This window comes from Lepidochelys kempii, chromosome 7, assembly GCF_965140285.1.
Source record: "Lepidochelys kempii isolate rLepKem1 chromosome 7, rLepKem1.hap1, whole genome shotgun sequence".
NCBI lineage: Eukaryota > Metazoa > Chordata > Testudines > Cheloniidae > Lepidochelys > Lepidochelys kempii.
The window spans coordinates 34,163,386-34,184,607 of NC_136386.1; the positions used below are offsets into that span (position 1 = coordinate 34,163,386).

Here is a 21,222-nt window from a genome sequence, read left to right on the forward strand (position 1 = left end):
CACCCCCTGTTCCAACCTCAATGCACCTCAATCATCCTACAATCCCCCAGACATCCCAACCCTGGGCTCACCAACCACACCGATTTACCAATGCCCCTAAATCTTGACCCACTGTTACTTGCTCACCCAGCCCTGGACTTACCTGCTTGCCACATATAGAGACCTCTGCTGATGCCCCTCAAGACTGATCTGCATTTCCCCCGGTTATCCCTGCCCTGGGCTCCCCCAAGACACAACTTTGCTTATGGCCCTCAATACCGACCCACACCTCCTGCAGTAGTCTAGCCTTGGTCTCTCCCCCACAACTCTGCCAATGCCCCTTTATCTCAACCCACAGCCCCCCCCCCGCTCTCCTAGCCCTGGGCTCCTCACCACCTCCAAACATCTCTGCCGATGCCCCTCAATCCTGACCCTCAGCCTCTCTGCTAGCCCAGCTCTAGGCTCTCCATGGACATATGTAAATCTGGATAGGGCTTTAGAGAAAAGGAGCCCCCTTCACCATCTATTGAGTGAGCAGAGTCCTCATTTGCATGGGCAACTCCCACCTGGCCAGTGTGATCATTTTTGGCCATTTTGGATTAAAATGAATGTAAATCTTGGCTGTAGGGGTGATGAAATGTTATTTGCCTGATTGCATGACTAAAGGGGAGAAGAACAGTAGTGCATATGCCCTAAATAAGGGGTAATCCTTTCCTATACCTCACTCTACAATCACTGGGTAGTGAACTGCAAGCCAAATGAAAAAAAAAAATCTAGGGTTTGTGGGGGGGTTATGGGAGTTGCTTGAGTCTTTCTCTGCTAAGGCTGGATAGTATAATAATATAGCTGAGTTTCAAAGTAGGAGCTGTGTTAGACTAACAAATTTATTTAATGGATATTTTCAGTGTCAGTTTATGGAAATAATGTTTCCATTTTAATTACCTTTTGGCTTTTATTTGCAGGGCTTACATTTCTATAATGAGAATGGATATATTGAAAACTCCATAAAATATATAGATACAACTGAAATATGTCACTTTCCCTTGTAATATGGGGTTTAAAATAACACAGAATGTTTATTACAGAAAGCTATGGTTTCTATTAGCTTTGATAGTTGTGGTGGTTAAGAAAAGTACCCACAGTTTAATTTTAAGACTAGAGAATCCGGGTTGCTTATGATGAAAAACAGAATTTACCAATAAATGACTAATCTGTTTTGGTTGGATTCGACTGACATCATCCTAGTTGTCTCCATATGTTTGTTTCATTATTTGTATTATAAGAGAGGACTTTTCTTAGTTATGGTGCAAAAATCTGTGACTGCCACTTATATAGTTGAGTGTATTCCATAGCAAGTCTTCTTCTACCTGGCAGCTAGTGGACCTGGAATCCCTGATGATAGGGAGGGATTAATAAAAGACTATTTCTTGAAACCAACTGTCCCATGGAGGAGTCAGAATGGCAGGGACCAGAGAGAAGTCCCCTTGGCTGCTGGGACTGATAGCTGCCTTACCCACATGTGCTGCGAACATGGAGGTGCAGAACCTGGGAAAGGACCTTTGTTCTTGTTGATTACAGGGATGATTTGACAGGTTATAAATTGGGCCTTTTCTCAGTAGACCTGAGTGGTGAGGAGAAACTTCCCCCTTGGGCAGCTTATTCCACAATTGCCCATGCTGAGGCTTCTTGCACCTTCCTGTCAAACAGCTGGTACTGGCCACGGTTGGAGACAGGGAAAGTGGAATTCAGGGACTGATGGTCTGATGGCAGAACGAAACCTTTTTACCATTTTTGGGTAAAGTGAAAATAGCAGCATGGAGGACGGAGACTTGGGAGCCCCCTCCAGGAACCCTCTCTAAAGAATCCAGAGGACGAACTGGTTTCCCTTTCCACCTCACCTCTGTGGCACTCGAAAGCTTGTTTCTCTCACCAACGGAAGTTGAGCCAATAAAAGATGATGTCTCACCCACCTTGTCTGTCTCATATTCTGGGACCAAGACCGCTACAACAACACTGCAAACAACAATGCAGCATTTTTTGTTGCCCTGCCCCTCCCACAAGAGAAAAAAGACACAGCTCTTTGGAGCATGGGCTCCCTCTCAATGTGTATCTATGCCATGGTTGGCGCAATGGCTCTGTAACCTCAATGGGTGTCCCTGGTGTTACTGTGCTGTAAGTAATAGCCACACTCCAACCCCTAATGCTGCTCTTCTACCTCTTTCCTGCCCCAGGCTTGCAGATCTGGAAGCCCTGGTGCTGCAGAGCTCCTTCCCCTCCTGCTGTGCTGCCTGCCCGCCCTGAGTCAGGCCATGTCGACACTTACAAGCTTACAGCCGCACAGCTGTACCGATACACCTGCGCCACCGTCCGAGTGCTCGCGTAGCCGCGTTCTGCCGATGGGAGAGAGCTCTCCCGTCGACTCAACGAGCAGCAGTAGCCATGTCGAGTGCGTCTCCCGCTGACAGCGCTGTGCACATGAGCACTTATGCCGGCAAAATGTATGTTTTTTTTCACACCCCGAGCAACAAAAGTTTTGCCGACAGAAGTGCAAGTGGAGACAGGGCCACGGGGTGCGATGGGGGTGTCCAGATGTAGAAATCTAAAATTAACATATACGCTTAGACCAACGCTGGTCTTTGTCAGCCGCCACAAGTGTGAAAATACTTCCCTCCGAGCTAGTGGCCAGGAGCAGCTAATGGGAGTTTTGCGAGGGAGTTCTCCAGGGGACGCAGGAGCGACTACGTGACCTTCGGGTAAGCGTGTTGTCTTTAGTGTGTGTGTTTGTGGTGTGTTCCCTGCTTGACTGACGTATATAGTGTGGTCTGTTTGTTTGGGGCACCCGCGTGCTGACTTGCTAGGCAAGTGGCCTGCTAGGCAAGGTTGAGAGCTTCTTAATGAGGCTTTGATCTCTTAAGCCCTTTAGCATCTATCAACCCTTAATGAGGAGGTGGGGCTACTCAGGGAGAACAGGGTTTAAAAATACTGCTTCTAACCGACCAGAGGAACTAGTGGACAGGAGCAGTTAACAGGATTTTTGTGAGGGAGTTCTCCAGGTGACAGAGGAGTGACTATGTGACCCTTGGGGTGAGTTTGTTGTCTGTCGTGTGTGTGTGTTTGTGGGGTGCTTGCTGCTTGACTGACGTACATAGTTGTGATGGGATCCCTGGGGTGCAACCTGGGACTGTGGGAGTGCTGTGCCCCCTTTTCTAACTAGCCTGGGTTGTCTCTCACAATGCCTTACTGGTGGCAAGCAGCAAACCCCTCCAGGTGCTGTTACTACTCAGTACAACCGCATGTGGAGCCCCTCACCCAGCTATACTGCATGAATGCTCCCAGAGCCACTCTTGAATCACACAGAGAAAGGCACCAGCCAAATCCCCAGCACTGTACCCCAGGAATATGCCATCTTGCACTGCTCAAGACCCTTGAGCAATGTAAGTTTATTACTTGGTTCACCACTTCATCAATGGACAATAGACATGCCCCAGCCTTTGTGACCTGAGCAGATTTACCAAGCACTTCAGGCAAACTCGCTGGTAAAGATAAACAGTAAAACATCTTTATGATTACAAAAGATGGATTTTAAGTGATTGCAAGTGATAGGCAAAAAGTCAGAGTAGTTACCAAAAGAAAATAAAAGATAAGCATGCAGTCTAAACTCTCAACCTATAGACTGGGTGACATCTAGATTAAGCAGTTTTTCTCACTCCACTGGATATTGCAGGTTGGTCACAGTCTGTCATATGCAGGCTTTTGCTCTTAGCCTCAGGACAATCTCTTCAGCTCCAGCTTTCTTGTTGGCTTAGCATAGGTAGGGGAGAAGAGAAAGGATGAAGCATGTGGCCACTGTGTTGTGTTTTAGACCCTTGGCCCCTGTGCTTGGAGAACACAAGTCCAGGCATATCTGGAGGGCATTGCTGAGTCACCAGGCAAGGTAGAGCAATTCCCCTGGTGTGGCCTTGTGCAAGTGAGTCTTTGCATTGTAGCTGGACAATGGCTATTGATGGTTGTTTGATACCCACCATGATGTTGGTTAGCTCCTTTGTTCTTGTCTTTGTTCTTGTCTGGGGCTCTAATATCTGGGCAATCCCACAGCATATTTTAGTGACAACCAGATAACACAATCTCATAACTTCATATGCACTAATAATATACTTATTTAGATAGAACAATGGCTTTCAGCAGATCATAACTTTTCCCCAGTACCTCACCTGGCATGCTTTAGATGAAATATCACAATTATATATACATGATGAATATGGGGAGTTACAGGGCGCTCCCCTCAAGATATAGAATGTCACAATAGTGTGCTCTGTTTGGTTGGGGCACTTGTGCTGTGCCTAACAGCCTGCTAGGCAAGGTTGAGAGCTTCTTTACCAGGCTTGGACCCCCAAGCCCTTTAGTGTTCATCACCCCTTAACGAGCGGGCGGGGCTACTCAGGGAGAACAGGGCTTTAAAAAACCTGTTCTTGAGCAACCAGAGGAGCTAGCAAACAGAAGCAGCTAACAGGGGAGTTTTGTGAGTGTGTGTGTGTGTGTGGGGGGGGGGGCGCTAGATACACTTCATTAATGTTCTTTAAACTTAAGACAATAAACAGCCCCGATAAAAACAACAATAAAGGAAACAGCTGCAGGAGTAAAAAGAGAATGCAGGCAGAAGTCCAGCCACAGAGTGGGGGCTGTCCAGTTTATTGCACTGAATGCAGCATGTATGATTATCTGCCCAATGGGTGGGTGGCATACATGTGCATTCAGTGCAAGGAGCTTCTGCCCCTCAGATATCATGTATGGGCTTTGGAGGCCAGAGTGGCTGAACTGGAGGAGCTAAGGAAGACAGAAAGGTACATAGATGAGACATTCCAGGACACAGTAGAATGGTCCCACCCCCAGGCTGACAGCCCCTGTGCTGTTGAGGAGGATGAAAGTCTCAGGGAAGGAGAACATCCAACTGGAGCAGAGGGACATGATCCCATAGTTGGGACCCTCCTCCCAGATGATGTCATGGTATCCTACTGAGGATACCCCTCTGAGGGAGGGAACTCCAGTTTTTAGGAAGGTTTCAGAGTAGCAGCTGTGTTAGTCTGTATTTGCAAAAAGAAAAGGAGTCCTTGTGGCACTAACAAATTTGTTAGTCTCTAAGGTGCCACAAGTACTCCTTTTCTTTTTAGTTATTAGGAAGAGACAGGTAATAGTAATGGGGGATTCAATCATTAGAAACATAGATAGCTGGGTTTGCGATGACCGGGAGAACTGCGTGGTGACTCGCCTGCCTGGTGCAAAGGTTGCAGGTTTCCCGAGACATCTAGATAAACGTATGTGTAGTGCTGGGGAGGAGCCGGTGGCTGTGGTACATGTAGGTCCCAATGACATAGGGAAGGATGGGAGAGAGGCCCTGGAGGCTAAATGTAGGCTGCCAGGTAAGAGATTGAAGTCCAGGACCTCCAAGGTAGCATTCTCTGAATGCTTCCAGTTCCATGCGCAGGGTCAGTCAGACAGGCAGAACTGCAGAGTCTCAATGCGTGGATGAGACAATGGTGTAGGAGGAGGGGTTTAGATTTATTAGGAACTGGAAAGCCTTTTGGGAAAGGGGGAGCCTATACAGGAAGGATGGGCTCTACTTAAACCAAAATGGAACAGGATGGCTGGCATGTCAAATTAAAAAGGTCGTAGAGCAGTTTTTAAACTAAGGGCTAGGGGAAAGCGGACAGGTGCAGAGGAGCATGTGGTTCGGACAGAGACATCCCTTAGGGCAGTGTTTCTCAACCAGGGCTCCATGTACTCCTGGGGGTACGCCGAGGTCTTCCAGGGTTTACATCGACTCGTCTAGATATTTGCCTAGTTTCACAGCAGGTTACATAAAAAGCACTAACAAAGTCAGTACGAACTAAAATTTCATACAGACAATGACTTGTTTATACTCCTCTCTACACTATTCACTGAAATGTAAGCACAATATTTATATTCCAGTTGATTTATTTTCTGATTATATGGTAAAAATATGGCAAAAGTCAGCACTTTTTAAGTAATAGTGTGCTGGGGCGCTTTTTTGTATTTTGATGTCTGATTTTGTAAGCAAGTATTTTTTACGTGAGGTGAAACTTGAGGGTACACAAGACAAATCAGACCCCTGAAAGGGGTACAGTAGTCTGGAAAGCTTGAGAGCCAGTGCTTTAGGGGAGGATCTATTAATGGAAATTCTCTATATCCAAGTAAGGAGGAGAGGATGGAATATGATAAAATACGGATAGGATCTGATGAGAAATGGTGAAATGAAAGAGTTCCATTCAATTACATCACATAATGGCAGACAGCCAAAAAGTGACAATTTTTTAAAGTGCTTATATACAAATGCTAGAAGTCTAAATACTAAGATGGGTGAACTAGGGTGCCTCCTATTAAATGAGGATATAGATATAACAGGTGTCAAGGTTCCGTCCCCACTCTGAACTCTAGGGAACAGATGTGGGGACCTGCATGAAAGACCCCCTAAGCTTATTCTTACAAGCTTAGGTTAAAAACTTCCCCAAGGTACAAACTTTGCCTTGTCCTGAACAGTATGCTGCCACCACCAAGCGTTTTAAACAAAGAACAGGGAAAGAGCCCACTTGGAGATGACTTCCCCCAAAATATCCCTCCAAGCCCTATACCCCCTTTCCTGGGGAAGGCTTGATAATAATCCTCACCAATCTGTACAGGTGAACACAGACCCAAACCCTTAGATCTTAAGAACAATGAAAAATCAATCAGGTTCTTAAAATAAGAATTTTAATAAAAGAAAAGGTAAAAGAATCACCTCTGTAAAATCAGGATGGTAAATACCTTACAGGGAAATCAGATTCAAAACATAGAGCATCCCTCTGGGCAAAACCTTAAGTTACAAAAAGACACAAAAACAGGAATATACATTCCATCCAGCACAGCTTATTTTACCAGCCATTAAACAAAAGGAAATCTAACGCTTTGGTGTCCCCCCTTTGTAAAACGATTACTAGCTAGATTACTTACTAACTAACAGTTGTAAGGCTGCATTCCTGATCTGTTCCTGGCAAAAGCATCACACAGACAGACGAACACTTTGTTCCCCCTCTCCCCCCCTCCAGATTTGAAAGTATCTTGTCTCCTCATTGGTCATTTTGGTCAGGTGCCAGTGAGGTTACTTTAGCTTCTTAACCCTTTACAGGTGAAAGGGTTTTACCTCTGGCCAAGAGGGATTTTATAGCACTGTATACAGAAAGATGGTTACCTTTCCCTTTATATTTATGACAACAGGCATCACAGAAACTTGGGGGAATGAGGATAATCAATGGGACACAGTAATACCAGGGTACAAAATATATCGGAAGGACAGAACTGGTCGTGCTGGTGGGAGAGCGGCACTATATGTGAAAGAAAGCATGGAGTCAAATGAAGTAAAAATCTTAAATTAACCAAACTGTACCATAGAATCTCTATGGATAGTAATCCCATGCTTGGATAAAAAGAATATAGAGGTAAAGACATATTGCGGATCACCTGACCAGGATAGTGATCGTGACTGTGAAATGCTTGGGGAGATTAAAGAGGCTATAAAAATAAAAACCTCAGTAATAATGGGGGATTTCAACTATCCCCATATTGACTGGATGGGGATCTGTCATCTCAGGATGGGATGCAGAGAGAAAGTTTCTTAACACTGTAAATGACTACTTCTTGGAGCAGCTTGTCCTGGAACCCTAAGAGGAGAGGCAATTCTTGATTTAGTTCTAAGTGGAACACAGGATCTGGACTGCTTGGTAACAGTGACTATAACATAAAATTTAACATCCCGGGGGATGTTTGTGTGGATAAAAATGAACTTCTTTGTCTGGTACTGGTGGATTTTTAAAAAGCTGGCTAAAGTAAGAATGTGGGATTCCACTCTGTGTTGTAAATACTTTCAATAGGCTGGTTAACTACTACTTGTCAGACTGAAGGGCCTTAGCGAGACAAAGGTGGGTGCAGTTATATCTTTTAGTGGACCAACTTCTGTTGGGGAAAGAAACAAGCTTTCAAGCTACACAGAGCTCTTCCCCAGGTCTGGGGCTATGTCTACATTAGAGACCTTACAGCTGCACCACTGAAGCTGCGCCACTGTAAGGTCTCCCGTGTAGCTGCTCTATACTGGCGAGAGAGCTCTCTCCCACCAGCATAATAAAACCATCCCCATGAGTGGCAGTAGCTATGTCGGCAGGAGGACATCTCCCACCAACATAGTGCTGTCCAGACCGGTGCTTCTGTCAGTGAAACTTATGTCAGTCAGGCCTGTGTTTATTTCACGCCCCTGACCGACAAAAGTTTTACCAACAAAAGTGCTAGTGTAGACATAGCCTGAGAAAGGTACTTGGTGTCACAGCAAAATACACGATTGAACAGAGAGTTTAGCATAAGTAGTTCGCACATAATCTAAGGGACCATTTTATTGTGCTGTAGCTATTTCAGTATAACTCCCCCTGTTCTAAATAAAAGCAGTTCTATTCCCAACTACTTACTCCACTTCCAAAGTTTTTCTCCTACAGCCATGCTGGTCAGTTTCCCCATGTAGACAGGCCCTGAGGCTCCTGTAGATATACAGTGATCCAAGTTGATGGGAGTGAGATCTGTAACATGTTCATTGGTGCTCCATTGGAACAAATTACCGAGGGCAGCGGTGGATCTCCATCTCTGGATGTCTTCAAGCCTGCAGGTCTTTCTGGGAGATAGACTTAGTCCCACATATGTTATTTGGCTCAGTACAGGGGCAAACGGATGAAATTCTATGGCCTGTGTTACACAGGCGGTCAGATCAAAAGATCCTATTGTCCCTTCTGCCCTTAAACTCTAGGAAGCCATTGTTGCAGCTTTGCCTAGAGAAAGGAAGGCAAAGGAACGTTTGAGATGAAGTCCCTCCCCAATAAATGGCACATTTTCAGCACTTAAGTAATTAAACTGGGAATCCCCAGAATCTTAACACTGGGTCTGTCTCTTCTCCGCTGAGGTAGAGCAGACCTGCCCCTCAGAAACACCTGGATTCTAATCTCCTCAGAGGCAGATCTCCATTCAGATCCCATGCAGCCCAGGAACAGGGGTGAGGGACCCTCCAACACATCACATGATCAGGGTGTGGAAACTGAACCTGACTCTTGGGTCAGTGATGGGGATGTGCTTGTAAATGCTCTGGAAACAGCCACATGGTGATAGATTCAGGTGATATGAACAAACATCTGGAACAGGTATCAGCATGCAGAATATGTGCCTTTCTGACTCTGGTGTACTCTGCTCTGCTCTGCTAGCAAGAATGGGAAGGGGAGGGATTTGGCTGGGCATTCTTCTGTCTGTGCTTTGTGAAATGGAGTATTTCCAATTCTCCTTTCAACTGACAAGTCTTGGCTCAAGGGACTTGATTGTGTCAGGAGTATGAGATCAGGCCCTTAAATACAGATATTCATTCCTTGATACAGGGAAGAAAATGATGTGTGCCATAGTGGGACAGTGTAAATTTGCAATTCACAGGGTTGACAGTTCCCTTCTGGATACCTGCTTTTGACCCTATGACCTCACTCTTGTTCCTGTTTTCTCTTTTGTTGCCCCCCTGTATTTATTTGACCCTGGGTCCAGTAGCTCGTCCCCTTAGTCTCGGGGGAGGTCTCCCACTGGTCCCGGGAACACAATATGGTAGAAACTCAAAGTTAGAAATGTGCCTTGGGAAATGGAGGTTGTTTGTAACTCTGAAGTATTTGTAACACTGAACAAAACGTGACGGGTGTTCTTTCAAAAGTTTACAACTGAACATTGATTTAATACAGCTTTGAAACTTTTCTGTGGAGAAGATTCTGCTTTTAACATCTTAATTTAAATGAAACAAGCACAGAAACAGTTTTCTTACCTTTGTCAAATCTTTTTTGAAAACTTTCCCTCTTATTTTTAGTAGTTTACATTTAACACAGTACTACTGTACTGTAATTGCTATTTCCACCTCACCCCACCCCCCGCTTTTTTTTGTCACTGCTGCTGCTTGATTGCATACTTCTAGTTCCAAATACGATGTGTGGTTGACTGATCAGTTTGGTGCTCCTAACTTTGAGGTTCTACTGTAGATACAGGGTTAACGGTCTAATGTCATCATCACGTTGCAGTGAAGGGGCTGGCTTCATGCAGATTGCTTGAGCCTTTCTCTGTTAAGGCTGAATAGTATAATAATATAGCTGAGCGCACTCCATAGCGAGTCTTCTCCTACCTCGCAGCGACAGGACCTGGAATCACTGAGAGCTTGGTTATGTAATAGAGCCTCAGAACTCAACCTTTATATTATGGCTGAAGACAGTAGTGGCTGTGAGAGATGCTGTCCTGGGAGCAGTACTAACTTCTGACTGCAAACCAAGAGTGGAGGACAGTAGCAGGAAAAGGAGGGAAGTGGTGTGCTAAAGGAATATTTGTTCACAGGACTGTCAGATCTGCAGGTGGGGAAACTGAGGCAAAGGACATTGCCCAAGGTACTGTGGAAGTGGGGGTTTTGCTGAGTATTCATTCACCCTGCAGTTGGTTTATTGTTTCCTACATTAATGCTGTTCCTTTTCTCGTATTAGTTTTCTTTGTTTCATACACAGTTACTGAGGGCTTGCGAGAGAAGATTTGCCTGTTAAGGGTACCTAAGGAGGGGGATTTAGTTTTCCCCAGGCTTCTTGAGTGTGTTTGTTAATTTCAAGAGGAGCCTTTAGATATTTCTACTGGGTCCTTGCTGCTACTGACGACACCTGGCAGAAGGGATCCCTTAGTAACTGGTCTCTATGGAATGATTGCAGTTGCCCCAGACAGGGCAGAGCGGTGCTGGCCCAAGGAAGAGGAAACCCTCCTGCATGGTGGAGAAAGAAGCCAGGATGTTCTGAGCCCCTTGGCTGAAGGCTGGACAGTGCAGGACAGGATGCTGCATGGCAGCGGAGGGAGACTGGACTCTGGGTGAGAGATAGTATGGGGGAAAATAAACAGTGAATGGGGGCCTCTTGTCCTATGCAAGGATCTCTTACGTTGACCCTAGGGAGAGGTCTCTTCCCCCATCCCATAGATGGATTCTCACCCACCCCAGTCCCACTATTCCTGTGCACTTGCCGATGACCTTGCTCAGAATCCTCTATGACAGTATAGGTGGGCCTGAAGCATCCATGCTTTCCCCTAGAGAGGGATTCTCAGCCCTCCCCAGTCCCTACGCACGAGTACCTGTAGAGTCCCCCTGCTTCCCCGCAGAGGGAGGGTGGGGTCCTTAGTTTTTCCGAGCTAAAGGATCACCCTGCATAGAGCCCCCTGGTGCCCACCAATATCCCCTGCGCAGCCCCCGAAACAGGGGTCTCTATAGTCCCTTTGCTGCCACCGGCTGGCCACCTGGCGGGAGAAGCGCACGCGCAGTAAGTTCCCGCAGCCCCTTCACAGGCGCGACCCCGGCGATATCCCCTCCCCCTTGTCGAGCCAGAGGCCTGCTGAGCGCCTATTGGTCCGGGCGGCGGAGGGGCGGAGCAGAACACACCAGTCGCGAACGCGGCCGTGCGTTTAGAAGCAGGGTGAGGCGGGTGCGAGTGGGCCTCCTGCGGGGCTCGCTACGCCCCGTTCGCAGCGAGGGGAGAGGCGCGCTGGGAGGGGTCAGACCAATTGATGCGCTCCCCGGGGTACCCCCCTCTGAGCTCCCCCCCGCCAGGTGGCTGAGCCCGGGCTACCCGCCCTCTGAGTCCCCCCCCCGGCCAGGTGGCTGAGCCCGGGCTACCCGCCCTCTGAGTCCCCCCCGGCCAGGTGGCTGAGCCCGGGCTACCCGCCCTCTGAGCCCGCCCCCCCCCCCGGCCAGGTGGCTGAGCCCGGGCTACCCGCCCTCTGAGTCCCCCCCCGGCCAGGTGGCTGAGCCCGGGCTACCCGCCCTCTGAGCCCGCCCCCCCCCCCGGCCAGGTGGCTGAGCCCGGGCTACCCGCCCTCTGAGCCCGCCCCCCCCCGGCCAGGTGGCTGAGCCCGGGCTACCCGCCCTCTGAGTCCCCCCCGGCCAGGTGGCTGAGCCCGGGCTACCCGCCCTCTGAGCCCGCCCCCCCCCCGGCCAGGTGGCTGAGCCCGGGCTACCCGCCCTCTGAGCCCGCCCCCCCCCGGCCAGGTGGCTGAGCCCGGGCTACCCGCCCTCTGACCCCGCCCCCCCCCGGCCAGGTGGCTGAGCCCGGGCTACCCGCCCTCTGAGCCCGCTCCCCCTCCGCGCCAGGTGGCTGAGCCCGGGCTACCCGCCCTCTGAGCCCGCTCCCCCTCCGCGCCAGGTGGCTGAGCCCGGGCTACCCGCCCTCTGAGCCCGCTCCCCCTCCGCGCCAGGTGGCTGAGCCCGGGCTACCCGCCCTCTGAGCCCCCCCCGCCAGGTGGCTGAGCCCGGGCTACCCGCCCTCTGAGCCCCGCCCCCCCGGCCAGGTGGCTGAGCCCGGGCTACCCGCCCTCTGACCCCGCCCCCCCCCCCGCCAGGTGGCTGAGCCCGGGCTACCCGCCCTCTGACCCCGCCCCCCCCCGCCAGGTGGCTGAGCCCGGGCTACCCGCCCTCTGACCCCGCCCCCCCCGCCAGGTGGCTGAGCCCGGGCTACCCGCCCTCTGAGCCCCCCCCCCCCCCCGCCAGGTGGCTGAGCCCGGGCTACCCGCCCTCTGAGCCCGCCCCCCCCCCCGCCAGGTGGCTGAGCCCGGGCTACCCGCCCTCTGAGCCCCCCCCCCCCCCCCCGCCAGGTGGCTGAGCCCGGGCTACCCGCCCTCTCAGCCCCGCCCCCCCGGCCAGGTGGCTGAGCCCGGGCTACCCGCCCTCTCAGCCCCCCCCCCCCCCCCGGCCAGGTGGCTGAGCCCGGGCTACCCGCCCTCTGACCCCGCCCCCCCCGGCCAGGTGGCTGAGCCCGGGCTACCCGCCCTGTGAGGAGGCCCCGCTTCCCCAGTGGGCGCCGGCGCTCTGGCTGACCAGACCCCTCTGTCTCCGGCGAGAGACACGCTCTGCGCTGCGGGGACAGAGCCTGGCCACAGGGTCCCGGCCTGGGGCTCGGTCCCGGGGGAGCCGCTTTGGCCGTTGGAATTCTCCCTTCGGAGCAGGAGGTAGGTGAGGTCCCAGCTGCCATTGGACCAACTTCCCGGGGGGAGACACGCGGTGGAGCGCGCACCTCTCGCTCCCTGCCGCCCGGACCTGCCCGTGCCGGGGGGGGGACAATGGCAAAGTTTGGCTCGCAGACTCTTCTCCCCCCCCACCCCAGCGGAAAGCAGCGGCCTCCCAGCTGTTGCTCCTACGTGGGGGGCGCAGCTCGGAGGCGCCGGCTGCTGGGGGGGGGGGGGCGAGCATGTGGCCGAGCGGTGCCAGCAAACCCTGGCAGAAATCTGTGGGGGGGGGCACCTGACCGTAACTCGTCCCCCATCACCTCTGCTGGCATCGCTCGGGGAGGTGGATGAAGGGCAGCGGCGGGAGAGCCGCCCCTGCCGCCCCGCTGAGTGGCCAGGCTGAAGTGCTGCCGCGGGGCAGCTGCAGCGGCTCCGTGTCGAGATCGGGGAGGCCGGACCTGACTCCGGTGTGACTTGAGGGGCTCAGAATTCGCTCTGTTTCCCTTCCGATGTGAAGGCGAATAAGGAAGGAAACCCTGTTACCTGATCACAGCTCCTGGGTTGTCTGTGATCCTGGGACTGCCCTAAGGAATCCAGGTAAACCGCAATCGGTCGAGGTACTTATCCGGCCCCCGCCGCCGCAGTCTCTGTGCACCTCGTGATTCTATCGCTGCACTGCTTGTGAGGTGGGGAAGTGTTGTTCTTCCTTGATAGGGGCCCTGGGAAATTAAATGACGAGCCCAGGGTCACCTAGGGAACTTGGCCCAGATTCTTAAAGGTATTTAGGCACTTAACTCGCATTGAAATCAGTGGGAGTTAAGCATCTAAACACCTTTGAGGTCCGATCTGGGCCTCTGTGGTTGAGTTAGGAATAGAACCAATGACTTCCCAGGCTCAGTTCAGTACCCTACCTACTAGACCTTCCTTTTCTCCCACTTGAAATGAAGCCAGCAGTTACACCGGGCCTCCCCGGGGGCTAACTTTTATACATGTGCATGTTTTTTCAGTCGCACATGGATCATGGGTGTGATTTAAATCCACAGCCAAGACCTGTTCTGCTTAACTACAGGCATAAACTACCCAAGGAGACAGGACCCAGTTCCTCCTTGTATTGGTGGTGTCCTGGAAATGAGCTGATCTGTCCCTGCTACCTCTACTTTATGGCTGTTGTGGCCTCCCAAGAGCTGGTGGGGAAAGGGGAGGCGCCTGGGGTATTATTTAAGTTGGGATTCTCCCTATGGGGATGAGGTAATTCAGTCTTTGGCAGCAGGGGAGTAGCGGCAGGAGCTCTGAAAGACGATGATCCTGGTGAGTGCCCACAGAGATGTGTGGAAAGGGGACTATTCTGGCTGTAGTTGGTGGGACGTGTCTATTGTTTGTTAAGCTCCTGTGTCTGTCTCATTTATGGCTAATTTTAGCCCTTCCCTTTGGGTGATTTAGGTTTCCTTTTTGGGGGGAGGGGCGGACAGAGATAAGTGTGCCAAGAATAAATGGTTAGTGCCAACAGTGTATTTCGCATTGGCAAAAGTAAACAAGAGTAGGGCCAGGTGCACGCTACAGACTTACATCGGCATAACTGCGTTGCTCAGGGATGTGAAAAATCCGCTGCAGCCGTGGCACCAACAGGCGCGCAGCGTAGCTGCTGTTTGTCTGCAGGAGAGAGCTCTCCCGCAGACCCAGCAATTCCATCCCCAAGGAGCAGCAGCAGCAGCAGCTCCTGCACACACCCCGCTGTTCACACGGGCGCTTTTCATAGTTAAACTTCTGTTTTTCCTGAGCGTTGGTGGGTTTTTTTATTGTTTTTGTTTTGTTAACACCCCAGAAAGACAAGTTCCAGAGTAGACAAAGCCTCAGAGTTTCACTGCTTGCTAAGTACAAGGTGGAATAGATTGTTTAGCGTAGTTAGCACATTTCAAGGGCCCCTTCAAGGTGAAGTGGCCTGTTAACACTCCTCCCGTCACAGGAAAGAAAGTAAAGGGGTGGAGGAGAAAGCAGTTGGGGGAGGCTGTTAGTGGTTTACAGATTGTAGTAAATAAACCATCAACCCAGTATCTTTGTTCGGTCCAGGATTTTTAGTGTCTAGCAAAGTTATGAATTTCAACTCCCAGGCCCGTCTTTTTGAAAATGTTGTGCAGGTTTCCTTTGAGGATGAGGGCTGATAGATCACATACAAGAGTGATTGTTCTGTGAGAAGAAAAGGAGTACTTGTGGCACCCACAGATGATGTGGTGGTCTTGTCCTTTCATTTTCCTGTTAATTTGTGAGCATAGTGATTCTCTGGTTTCACCCACATAGTTGTTGTTGGGGCATTTAGTGCACTGGATGAGGTAAACCACATGTTGTGATTGGAATTGGCATGTGTAGGACCCATGGATCTTGAAAGGTGTGTTGTGGAGTGTGTTGATCATTGTAGCAGTGGAGATGTGTCTGCAGGTTTTGCGTCTGGTGCTGCTGTGAGTTGGTGTGTCCTGGTTTGTGGGGAGCTTGCTTCTGATGATGAGCTTGGAGAGATTAGGGGTTGTTTTGAAGGCCAGAAGTGGGGGTTCAGGAAAGATTTCTTTCAAGATGGGGTTTCTATCAAGTATGGGTTTTAGTTGTTTGTTACCCCATATGGGTTGCAGTGTAGGGTGTAGTAGGTGACCACTAGGGGTGTGCGGTCGGTGGGGGTTTTATTTCTGTATTGAAGCACGTTTCCTTGGTGTATCTGGGTGGCCCATTCCATGATGCGATGTACTTCTGTGGTGGGGTGTCCCCCTTTGGCGAAGGCGGTTTTGCGTGTGTTAAGGTGCCTGTCCCGGACTGTCTCCTCAGAGCATATTCTGTGGTATCTGAGTGCCTGCCAGTAGACAACAGATTGCTTGGTGTATTCTGGGGTGATTTCCGGATCTGTGAAGATAGGTGTGGTGGTCCGTGGGTTTCCTCTCTGTAGTTGTCTGTAGGGTTCCGAGCGTTGGCAAACACTGTCCTCTGTGTGTACTTGCTTGTCCAAAGGGGAGTGGGTGGGGTGGCACCAGTGGGTTTCGGAGTTCAGGGAATATCTGGTGTGTGGGGCTCTTGGCACCTTGCAGGATCAAGGCCTTTGAGTGTATTTGTAATGTAAGGAGAGCGTTCTTGTTGGTCAGAGGGACATTTCTGCAGGTTATCAAATGGAACACACTTCTGTGTAGACCTGAGTAATGGGGTTGGGGGGAGGGGGAGAAACTTACCTGTGGGCACCTTATTCCACCGTTGCCCATTCTGGGGCTTCTCCCACCTTTCTGTCGACAGCTGGTACTGGCCACAGTTGGAGACAGGGCTAGTGGAATTGCAGGGAACTCCTTTGTATTGTTTTTGTGTAAAGTCAAAGAAGCAGCTTGGAGGAAAGGGACCTGAGAGCCCTCTGTGGCTATTCGGCTGCAGAGAAGCCAGTGGACTGACTGGTTTCACTTCTCAGAAGTTATTAGCAGGTAGCAAGGAATGTTTGAAAGCCACTCAACTGCATGCAAAGCTCAATAAAGACTCTTCTAGTTGTTCTCTGAACCTAAGTGGGAGTGGGACCACATGTTTGGGTTTCAGAGGGGTTGTTCTGTTTAGGGGACAACTGAACTATTTTGTTCTTAGGTAAAAGATCAGTGACTGGTGGGTGCCGGTGCCCTGCGTAACTATACAGGAAGATCACCACAGCATTCTCTCCCATCCCCCCAAGTGCAGAAGGTGTTACTCACCTAATTTTTCTAACCTGGAAAAGTCTGATATCTAGTTTTATGTCCCCCTGCCCCGCTCAAAGGAGCCGGGGGAACAGACTAAGGTCTGTGGAGCAAAGGCTGCTTCTCAAGCTATGTCTGTGCTGTGCCTGACACAATGGATCCGTAACCTCAACTGGGTTCCCAGGTGCTACTGTCCTATTAATATTAATACTACTACTAATAAAGGCTCCAACCCCGTAACTCTGCTCGCCTACCTCTTTCCTGCCTGCAGTTTTTGTTGTAGAACTTGAATCCTTGGTGCCACGGAGCTCCTTGGCCCCCACTGACTCTGGGAGGGGAAGATGCAGAAATCTAAAATTAACATATGCGCTTGGAACAATGCTGGTCTTTCAGACTCTGCAAGTGTGAGAATACTTCCCTTATCAATAGTGCTTTTCAACCAGTCATCTGGTATCAGTCCGGCTCCGTGAGATGGAACAGGATCTAGCTCCTGTCTTTGGTACTTAGTGGATCCCCATTACAATAGTATTTGAGCCCCTCGCAATCTGCAGGGCCTGGCTGTTGTTCCCTCTTTACAGGTGGGGAACTGAGGCACAGGGAAGCGAAGCGACTTACCGAAGGTAACAAAGGGAGTCTGTGGTGGAGCAGGGAACTGCACCCAGATCTCCTAAATCACAGGCTGGTGCCCCACCGCAGCTCTGCATCTTACAAAGAGAGACACCACACCCTAAGCCAACACACAGCTCAATTTTTTTTTCCCTCTTTTTCTCTCCTCCCCCGCCCCCCGTTCCTCACTGGTAGTTTCCCGGAGGGGACGTACGCCGTTCCTGGAGGTACCGCAGTACCAGGTCGATGTGTGGCGTGGATGGAGCAAGCTCCTATTCCGTCTCCCTGGCAGAGCAGAGCTCAGTACATCCGGAAAGGTGCATATTTTGCACAATGCCATGTGTTCCAGTTGTTTGTTCCTATCTCCTGAATCTACCACCCTGTGACTTTCTGTGGCGCATGCAGGAGAAGATCCCCATAACAGAAAAGAGAAGTCAGGTTCCGTTTCCACTGCCTTATCGTGTGATGTGCTGGAGAGCTGCTTATCCCTGTTCCTGCGCGGCATGCGCTCTGAATATAAATCTGTCACTGGGGAAATTAGAATCCAAAGAGCTTCTGAGGGGCAGGTCTGCTGTAGCTCTGTGAAGAAGAGACCGAGACTGTTAAGACTCTGGGGGTTCCCAGTTTGATATTTAAGTATTGGAAAATGTGCCATTTATTGGGGAGGGGCTGTCATCTCAAAGGTTCCTTTGCCTTTCCCTCCCTTCCTTTCGCTGCCTCTCAGACTAGGTAAAGCTGCAACAATAGATTCCTACATTTTAAGGGCAGCAGGGACAATGGGATCATTTGATCTGACCGCCTGTGTAACGCAGGCCATAGAATTTCATCCATTTTCCCCTGTACGGAGCCAAGTAACGTGTTGGACTACGTTGGCATGCAGGCCTGATGGCTGGAGAGAGGGAAAATACAACACTGCCCTCAGCAGTTTCTTCCAGTGGGGCACCAGTGAACATGCCAAAGCTATCAACTCTGTCACTTGGGAGCCCTGCAGCTTTAGGTGCTTGTCTGCATGGGAATAGTTCCTGCCATGGCCATAGCAGAATAGCTTTGGAAGCGGAGTAGTCATTTTTGGGAATAAAGTTGTTTTTATTTGGAACGGTGTCCGGGGGTTATACTGGAAGAGCTACAGCGCAGTGCTTACTCTGCTTCTAGGAGGCCAGTCAATTCCCCCATGTAGACAAGCCTTTAGACTGCAGGTTTTGTGGGTCCCAACAGCCAGCTCTGCTCAGTCTCCAGAGCTCACTTCATTTTGGCAGCTTTCTCTTTCTCCCTCCCTCCCCCGTTGGGGCGATGGAGCTCTGGCGCCACCTGCTGGTCCTGATTTCAAAGCTGGAGGGGGAAACAACTCTCGAGCCCCTGAGCCCTGGTCTACGGTTCCAGCCTATGTTGCTATAAAATGCATTGCCTGAGCGACGCATTATATCGACCTAGCCCCCCGCTCACCCCCCCCCCCGTGTAGACTGGTTTCTACTAGGGAGAGCGCTACCGCTTCTCTGGGAGGGGAAGCACCTATGCTGACGGGAGAAGCTCTTTCAGTGGCACAGGTAGCCTCTCCACTAAATGCTTCAGGGGCCCAGCTGCAGCGCTGTAAGTGTGAGCACCTGCCTGGGATAAATCAATTGCCACAAACCAGCCTTTCCCAGAAGAAACAACGAGGAGTCCTTGTGGCACCTTAGAGACGAAAACATTTATTTGGGCTCACTTCATCAGATGCAAGGAGTGAAAAATACAGTAGGCGGGTATAAATATACAGCCCATGAAAAGATGGGGGGGTGGGGGGGAGTCAGGGCTAACGAGGCCAATTCCCAACAGTTGACAAGCAGGTGTGAATATCAACAGAGGGGAAATTACTTCTTGTAGTGACCCAGCCCCTCCCAGTCTTTATTCAGGCCTAATTTGATGGTGTCAAGTTTGCAAATTAATTCTGGCGCTGCAGTTTCTCGTTGACTCCTCTTTGTTTTGCTGATGCAGACTCACAGGGCTACCCCTCTGAAACCTTTCACAGAAGAGTAACACTGAGCCCTTCACAGCTGTAAAGCACATCACAAACACTGCATAATGTACACTCCTCCGAGAGGAGGTAAATAGTTTAATCTTCGCTCTGCAGAGCCATTTGAAAGGGGCAGCCACCTGAAGTGTCCTGTCCCAAGCCACATCGTAGGAACCAGAAGTTAAATATGAGTGTTTTGAACGTCTGTTACAGAGGATGGGGCCCCTGGGTGCAGTACCACACCTGCTGCCTTCACTTGAGCTTACAAACCGAAACACATAGACCGGGTCTGTTGGGTGGGGAGAAGAATAGGACCTGTCTATATAATCATAATGCAATTTTTTTATATATATAATATTGAAGGTCACATGTATATAAAGAAGTGTCTCCCTGATAAACCCTTATTCATGCCTCCTCCTGTTGAAAGTACTCACTGCGCAAAGTAGAGTCCCAGCTTTTGAAATAATTCTCTAGTAACACCTCACCTCTCTGGACTCACAAAATTACAACAGAAATTTTGATAAATAAGCCAAGAGACTGAATGCTTGAGAATAAAACTGTTGTGAAGACCGGTTTACAGGGCAGAGTTCAACTGAGTCTGTTTTTCAACCACAATAGTCTCCCCAGGGGGGAGGTGCACCGTTCCTGGAGGTACTGCAATACCAGGTCGATGCGTGGAGTGGATGGAGCAAGCTCCTATTCCATCTCCCTGTTTCAAAAATCCATTTAATATATAGTCCTCAGATAGAGGACGTATCAGATATTAAACTGATAAGAACAGATACTACACTTGATCTTAGCCAAAAGGCCGAGAAGCGATACTTTCTCGTTCAACAATTATGCAGCCCTCCCATTCCTACAGCTCTCTAGATGACGGTGACAGATGCCGCTGAGCGCCACTAACGCCATAGTAATTCTTTGACCACTTCAAATCTAATCCTACTTCCTTTGCCTTAGCGCTCCCTTTTTACCAGTCAAAGCAAACCGCCTCCTGCCTGAAAATTCAGCTTCAAAACGAATAAATTCCTCCAGCTTGTTAGCTGTCGCCTTGTCACTCGTTTCTCTGCCTGAAAGATACTCTCTATTTGCATGAAGCCGGCCCCTTCGCTGCAACGTGCTGACGACATCGGGTTGCTAACCCTATCGTTGCAAGTTTAGACTCGGTGCCCTGCTTGCGCCCCCTGCAGCACACGTGACTCAAGCCATTTTTTTTTTTACATTCATGGTTGATGCAGCAAACCCCGAAATGCCAGAACTGTCAACTGCCAAGCCTAGATGTCCTGGGGCTCAGCCCTGGGAAGCCCTGGCACGAATTAAGCCCTGATATTTACCCTGCTCAAGTGTCTGAGCCTGAACACCCGACGCCAACAAGTCTGTAGTCCCAGCACAGAAGAGAGACAATTTAGCGAAAGAGAGGTTTGTGTCTTGGTGTAAAGGGCACAAGGCAGGATGGGAGGCGCTGCAAGATTATTGCTCTTCGCTCCGCACAGCTGAGGGATGATGGTCATTCTGCAGATAACAGGCAGGCTATTACTGAGGGAGGGTCAGACCGGATCTGTAGGTAAGCCCTCTGTGTCTTTTTGTTCTGTGTTGGAACCATGGGGGCCTCCTCCCTCACTGGGGCTCCCAGGCACTCAAGGAATAAATAAATAAGCAAAACCAGTATTTTAGTACTCCACATAAAAGTAATTGAAACAGAGTTTGGGTTGCATTTCACTGAGGCTACGTCAGTAAAACGTTTGTTGGTCAGGCGTGTGAAAAAAACACCGACCCCCCGACATACGTTTCCCAGACAGAAGCACCGGTGTGGCCAGCGCGGGGGCGGTGGGAGACGCGCGCCCGCCCGCACAGCTAGTGCCGCTCAGTGGAAAGGTCTCGGGGGCACTCGAA

At 50.3% G+C, this 21,222-nt stretch overlaps 1 long non-coding RNA gene and 1 other non-coding gene across 7 annotated transcripts in view; one reads left to right on the plus strand and one right to left on the minus strand.

Moving 5' to 3' along the window:
• The first annotated feature begins 12,818 nt into the window (after positions 1-12,818).
• The window catches only part of LOC140914428 (uncharacterized), a 110,777-nt gene continuing 102,373 nt past the window's right edge, over positions 12,819-21,222 (plus strand). For 2 of the 6 annotated variants that reach the window (XR_012159851.2, XR_013636044.1), the window contains exons 1-2: positions 12,819-13,053; positions 17,538-20,893. This is a non-coding gene — a long non-coding RNA (uncharacterized LOC140914428). Of the gene's footprint in view, positions 13,058-13,251; positions 13,648-17,019; positions 17,357-17,537; positions 20,894-21,222 lie in introns of those variants that run through there. The other 4 variants (XR_013636045.1, XR_013636043.1, XR_013636046.1 and 1 more) reach the window with 4 other exon arrangements.
• Positions 19,962-20,152, minus strand: LOC140915405 (U2 spliceosomal RNA). Its single transcript, XR_012160147.1, has one exon. It is a non-coding gene; the product is annotated as a U2 spliceosomal RNA (small nuclear RNA).